At 42.1% G+C, this 7,433-nt stretch overlaps 1 long non-coding RNA gene across 1 annotated transcript; it reads left to right on the top strand.

The window, feature by feature from the left end:
• The first annotated feature begins 310 nt into the window (after nt 1–310).
• Nucleotides 311–1,485, top strand: LOC116997048. The gene is made up of 3 exons (XR_004418059.1): nt 311–387; nt 931–1,029; nt 1,154–1,485. It is a non-coding gene; the product is annotated as an uncharacterized LOC116997048 (long non-coding RNA).
• Nucleotides 1,486–7,433: the final 5,948 nt, after the last annotated feature.

A 7,433-nucleotide genomic window follows, 5' to 3' on the forward strand; every position in this document is an offset into this window, starting at 1 on the left:
TGCTACAAAAGCCCCACGTGGCCCTACATCCATTGCAAGATCAGCACAGGATCACTGTTCACGTGTTTGGTCACAGATGAAATCTGACCTAGATGCATATAAAGCACCAGTCTCAAAACTGACACCCTTGAGACTAAGCTGGTGCCCTTTGAAGGCAGCAAAATAGAGGGCTTTGGATGTGGCCATTTGCATTGGAGGGTATCCCAGAACCAATTAATTGCCATTGCAAGTGCGTTTCTGATGGGCTTGGGTAAAGAGGCATTCCTCAGAAAGTGCTGGGCTTGCTCCTGCTCAGTGAGGAGCTGTTCCTGCAGAGTGCAGTCTGGGAGCAAACCCTGGTCCTCCCGAGCCTGTGGAGATCTCAGCTGAGCTGTCTGGCACAGCAAGGTTATGTCTCAGCAGAGCAGATCGAGCCTGTACCTTTGAAATAATGAATAAATGTTCACCTCCATTTTTCAAAGCTATACACTGCTCAGATCTCCTGCTACTGTAAATCAAGGTGGTTTTATTGACACCAGAGGAGTTCTGCTGGGTTACATGAGCTGAATGCCTGACCCAATGCTGGCGATCAAAATTATTTCTGCTTAGCAGATAACTCATAGAAGAAACCGTTTCATACAATATGTCAATTGTTTTCTACTCTACAAAATTAAAAGGCTAAGTCTATAGTTGGAGGGGGGTTGACTACTGCAAATGAGCAACATTTAACATTTTTTGCCTGAAACACTACTCTGTAGTTGTAAACATTGCTTAATGTCATAATTTCCCTGTAGATCTTGTAAACTTCTGCAAAGCCACTCTTTGTAGAAATCCACTGATTTCCCCTGCATTATACCAAATAGGTTGGTGTGAATTTTCTTCCAAATACATACTTATTTTTCTAAACGCCTTCCAGTTTTACTAATTATTTTCTCTCCCTTTCCCCTGCAGATTTGCCTGTGAGGAAAAGCACTGTTCAGCAAGCAGCCTTGAGCACTACATGCCACTCTTCAGTCCAGCAACTGAGAAAATGCTGAGACTCTTTAGCAGGTATCACTGAACCTCGGTGGGAAACTGAGCCCTCCACAGCAGGCTCAGGGGTGCTCTGGCCCACTTTGCTTGTGGTCCAGCCCTTGCTGATGGCAGGATATACAGTGCATTGTCTTTGTTCCAGATCTGACAACGCTTCTGCCCTGAGTTGCCTCCAGGCAAAATCCTGCATCATTTGTTCCCACCCTGCTGCTGAGAAGTGCCTGTACCTACCTCTGCTTCTCATTTACATTTGCTGTTAGAGTCACCTTATAGAGCCCAGCTCAATGTATTTCTCACCAGATGGAAGAATGTTTTGTATAAAAAGGTAACTTAAACCTTTCTCCTAAAAGAGTTATTCCCTGGACACCCAGATCTCCCACATGACCCAGGCAGCACTCCTGTGCCCTGAAGTCTGCTGCTTAGGGGTCCAGCTTCACACCATGAGCCCAGAGGCACAAGTCAGCCAGCTCCTGAAACCTGTGACCTGTGTTGTGTTTTCACTCCCTCTCAGGGGAGCATTGCAAGCTACACATTTTGGCTCAGGTGCCCTTTTATGGGTACCACAAATCCTTGCAAGCCTCTCTGGCATGATGTCCTCTTTGTGCTGTGCCTGCCTTGTAGCTGCTTGGCAGCCCTCACCCCAAGGAGACTGGCTAACAGCTGTAAAGATGCTTTCACAAAGTTTCTCTCCCCATGAGACTCCTGTCTGTTCTCTGTGCTCTGACACTTGCTACTGGTGCTGTGGCAGCTCCACTGGCCTCAGCTGTGGGTCACTGAGCCAAAATCTCTGACATGATGAAGGAGAGGCCTTACTGTGGACATGCCAGGCTCTCCTAAGGCAAAGGTACCACAAAGGAGTCCTGGATACATTCCCTCACTTATCACTAAATCTTGGGATCCCAGCATGAGGAGTCTGGCTCAGCTTCCCTTGTCCTGTTCCTGTGTATAACAAAACTGATGCTAATTCACAAAACAGCACTGACCCTATGCTTTCTTATTTTCAACTTTAAAACATTTTAAACGGTATCTATTTTGCTACCATTAAATACATTGCTTTCTCTTAAGATAGTAACTAGCATAACTGCTAGAGCATGGATTCAAGAAACTAAACTAATTCATGTTGAGATGAGATGGTGTGGAGACCAAAGGGGGAAAGCAAGCTACAGAATAGGAGTATTAGATCATGCATTCTTAGTTATACATTTACTATATCTATAACAGCTCACTTTTCCATTTTAAGCCCTACTAAGTGGAGACTATTTAAATGTACTGCTGTAGTAATAAAGAAAAGGTCAACTCAATGTCTGTCTTGGCCATTAATCAATCTTCCCCATACTTTCTAATTATCTTGATTGCCTGATTGAATGAAGCATGGGACACTGATCATCTATATGTTCCTTGGTTATATCTGCTCTTGGCTTTTTCCTTTTCTTTTTTTTCTTTCTTTTTTTTTTTTTTTTTTTGAGACAAGAGAGGATTTTTTCCTGTAGTGACTATTTTTCAAAAAATATCACCAAGTTCTTCTCTGATAACCATCTCCTTTGCTGCCTTATCTCCCACCATTTTCTGTAGCAGTTTTGCAGGCTGTTCCCTATAAAATGTTGAAGTGTCTTTAATCATCTCAGGCAGCAATTTGTGTTGGTTTCTTCCTCTCCTTTTCAGCAGTCTAGGATTCCCAGCATTACTCTTTCTGTGTCTCTGTCTCTCCCCCCTCTCTGATTATGAATTGCAGGTTTTTTCCTGTTTTTAGAGAGAGCTTAATGCAATGCAATAACACACAAACACAGGAAGAAATTATAGACATGAAAAGATCAGATTTTTTTATAGTGATAATTCTCTTTTACTCCTGGGTGTCATATATCCATGAGGGACCCCAGAACTTCACCAAGAGCAGCCAGAAAGCTTGTTACCAACACCCCAAGGACTGCACAGCACATCTCCATCCCCAGGTGACGGGGAGGGCCTTGTGGAAAGAGTGTGGCAGGGGACAGGTAGCAGGTCACATGCAGCCTGCAGAGATCTAGCCCAGGGACTGAAAATACGTGTGACTAATGGCATGCAGAAAGGGACAATTGTGCTGCTCCCATATGAGCTCTGGGAGACAGTTTGGTCTCAGTTCAGCTGCACAGGGTGGCAGGAGACCTGTGAGGATGTAAGCCTCATCTTAATTTTTCTATACTGTATTCATTGGGAGTTTGAGAGAATGTTTGAAGAATGCAAAAGGGGATACTTGGGAAGCATTTCTCACCCCTTTGATTATCTCTACAGCTTGACTGAATGAGGCACACAGCCCAGCTCCTTCAGATATCCATTAATGCCAGGCAAACAAAGCATATTCCACACATCACTGTCTTACTGTGAGGTTTGTTTTTTTTTTCCTGTTCATAAATAGTTTGAGAACAAACGTGTTCATTGTTTGAAATCTTTGGCCAGTAATTTGTGCAACTTACACAGAGCCTACAATTTTCTCAAGTAGCTTATGATGAGCCCTGTCTTCCTTCAAAGCTGCATTAGCAGGCAGGCAGCCTCCACAAGCTTTCAGCGACAGGCACCAGCAACCTCTCCAAACCTCTGCACAGCCTGGCCCTTGCTAGAACCAGTGTAGTGTGATGCTTGGGTGCTCCAGCCACATCCCAAAAGCCTAGATCAGACTTCTCCATCATGATATAAAAATGAAACTGGAATATTGCTGGGCAAGTGTTCTCCTATTTTTCGTGGTGTGGATGCTGTTACTGAGAGACAACTCGAACTCTTAACATCCCCATTCTTTACACAATGACACCCCCAAATCAGGGTAATTTCCCCAGCAGCTCTGGGGCAAGCTAAGCATTCCCCAGTGCAGCACCAGGATTCTCAAAGCTGGGTTGAGCCAGCTGGCATCTTCCCAAAGCAGATACCCCCTTGGTTCCTGAAAGAGGTCAGCTGAGATTGCTGGAGTGCCACACTCGTTTCTCCTCCACTTCTCTGTACTTTAATGGCAGAAACAACTCAATAATGCCTGAGCAGTTCCTGCTGCCCAGCATATCCTAAGCCTTGGTGCTTCCCTGCTCTGCACACTAACCACACAGCAGGTGTACACATCTCTGCCCTGAAGACCTAGAGAGAACCTGGCAATATGATTTCCTTTCTTTTCTTCCTTTTTTGGGAGCATTTTGGTGGGGTCAGCTGCTGATTTTATACATTGCAGAGCCACACTGGCAGCACTTGCAGTACCCTGGTAGATGCCATCCCTGGCAAATGGTGAACTCTACTAGAAATAAACAGTACAGCCAGGCTAGCACAGGCTAAGGGAGATTAGTGTTCTATGGCTCTGTCTTATTTCCTAGTCTTCCAAAGACAGCCCAGCGATGATAAATGAAACAGTACCCCTAATGGAGAATTACTAGCTGCAAAATTACAAACTTTAGATTCAGTAATAGTACATTCAGGCAATATTTACATGACAAATAAGAAAAACTTCTGACAGAAGAATCTTTCATGTACTTGTCTGGTTTTATCACTCAGCTCACAGTTTTATCTTGCATTTAATCATATTGCCCTTCATGTGCCATCCAGTAGCCAAAGTACTAAAATATCCTTAATCTCTCTGTATCTCATTACAATGTGAGACAATGGTTTTGGAAAACTTTCTGTTAAGTATGATATATCTCAGCTGCATACAGTATATGCTCAAAATTCATACAGTACATGGAATAGCACTAAAAATTCTAGGATCATCTTAAAAGCAGAGGAATGGAATAAAATTATGCAGAAAATACAGAGTGATGGATAGGTAAAGTGTTATTAATAGATCATAAAGACAAATGAAAAATATCAAATGCAATTTCATTTAATAAAGAACACAGAGAAATACATATCAGTAGGTCTGATGGCATAAGACTTGCTTTGAAGGTTGTATCCTTCCATTCTCATAGAAGGGCTCCTGGACATTCTGTTTAGGGCAAGTAGAATTGAAGACAAATTATTTAGTTTTGTTTTTAATATCTAAATCTGTAGTCAGTATGACATAACATATTTTAGGCCAGAAGAACATGATACAGTTAGTCAATAATATTTATAAATATTGTTATTTACTCAATTAAATCCTTATCAGCTTTAGATCATAGATATTCAGCACTGCATAACACTGGGTCCTTAATTGCACATGATTGTTGTCACATCTTGGTGTTAAAATTACTTGTCATCTACCTACATTTACAAGTAGAAATCCTTTTAGAGCAAAGTAAGCATGAGTAACATTGGTTGTTGTTGTCATTGCTATGATTATTACTATTGCTATTATTTAGCCTCATCTTGATGGAGTTTTGCATTCTGAAGTGCAGCAAGTGGAAGTGGTATTGTGGAAGTTGAAGTCTCTAGAATGACTGAATTTGGGATGCTGTATTATACTGCAAATAGCTGGCAGTTTATTAGTTACACATTCCATTTAATACACCAGTTTCTGTGTATTTTAAGTTGTCTGCTTTTAAGTCTCTATAAGACCCCTGTTGTTTCAATTACTTATCACTGTGGCCTGAGGTATCATTACTGTGCTGAGGATAATAAACAACTCCTCCTATTTCTGCTGCTGGAGCTGTGACTAACTTAGCATGATCAAGAAGCAGCATAGGATGGAGAAGCAAGTGCCATATGGCAGGTGTTAATCCTAAATCATATTCTGCTCTGCCAGCTTTATTATGTGGTCTGGGGCAAACCTCTAAACCTTACTTTTTGGAAGAGCTGAGCACCGTAAGAGCCCACAACATTTATTGACTACCCAAGATCAGATAGGGGTTTTGAGATCATATACCTTCTGCTGTTTCTTTGCTGTTATAGGGAGGAGGTCTGTTGTTAGGAATAGCAGGAATCTATTTAACACCGTGAATTTAGAAATGCAACATTGAAGGACTAGGCATCAGAGCCATTCCATTTGCATTACAGCATGGAGCTGGATGTCAGTGCATGCTCTGATGGGGAGCTTTAGCACTTAGGATCTGAGATGTTTGTCTTCTCACATGAAGTCACAATGCTTTACTGAGTACCAGTTTTGACAATTATCCCACAACCCTAATATTCCCTTCAATGTTTGGACACAGTTTCATCTGGTTCTTCCTGTGAATGTCTTACTAATATTCTCTCCATAGCATATTTTATATTCTCTTACTCGGTACCAACATTTGACCAATTTAAATCAGAATTTAGGTCATGTAACCTCTGTTAACTTGTTATAACCAGGTTTATTCTGTTGATTTTAAAAGTCTTAGTTTACAAGAATGTTGTCAGCCCTGAAGAACGTTGTAGTTCAGAGTTATCTGCGCCTGTGCATCATCTTACTTCAGTCAGTTTTAAGGGCAAAGAATTATGTCATCTTTTATTTACTTACAATGCCTCAGAAGTTACAAACTAAGAGCTTTTTCCTTTATGGAAGAGTAAAGAAAACACTCTCTAAACTTAAAGTTCATACAGAATCCAGCTGTTAGCATTCCTGCAATCATGTCTTTCAGCTAATTTATTCCCATTAAGTCTAATGTTACAGAGAAAAACTGCTTTGCAAATATTTAATAGCTTCTATGAGTCTGAAAAAATAAATCCATATGTTTGTGCCTCTTTAAATATCTCAGCTTTTTCCCCCAGATATTCAAAAGAAGCAGTCTCTGGTTGGTTTTTCCTGAAGATGGGGGACTGTGAGGTCTCAGGCATTTGAACGTCTTTTTTTCAGGGGTTTTTTGGACAAACTTGCCAATTTGCTGGCTTAAAAGTCGATTTACCATCCAAAAAACCCTGACACTTCAATAAGAAGACTCAAAACACATCTCCAGTGCTCTTCTATCTATACCCAAGCATGGCCAAGGTACATACTGCCTGTACCCCATCTTCCACCAACAGCTCTGTAAAGAAACAGCCTTGCCCCATCATATTGCTGGCTCAGGTGTGTAGACTTTTTGGAGTGCTGGGAGGTCACAGAGCTGTGAAAGATTCCCTCTGCAGATGCCTTCAAACTTGCTCCACCCATGGATTTGCCATCATGGCAACTATTCTAGCCCAAATGTCTTTGTGCTGTATTCCTGTGATATTGCCATCTGCAAGGCAGGTGCAAAATCCTGTGCAGGGTAAGGCACAGCTGTAATGGAACAGGGTAGGGGACAGGCACTGGAGACACATCTTGGAAAACAGAGCTGCTTCCAACCATGTCAGCCCTTCAGGACAGCTGTCCTCCACAAATCTGGCCCTGGATGGAGTATCAGCCAGCAGACATGAGTTTTTAATACCTCCAGGATTGTTTTGGAAAGAAATTCTCTTTACAAATTGGGAAGAGTCCACAGAGAACTCACACAGGTCCCCATGGATGGACTGTGAGCAGAGCAAGGCTGCCACGCTCTCCAGAGACAGTAGCTGCTGGTAGCTGGGTCTTTCACAGAGATAAAAAGATTGATAGCTTCTTC

The sequence above is a fragment of the Catharus ustulatus genome, chromosome 5, assembly GCF_009819885.2.
Source record: "Catharus ustulatus isolate bCatUst1 chromosome 5, bCatUst1.pri.v2, whole genome shotgun sequence".
Lineage (NCBI taxonomy): Eukaryota > Metazoa > Chordata > Aves > Passeriformes > Turdidae > Catharus > Catharus ustulatus.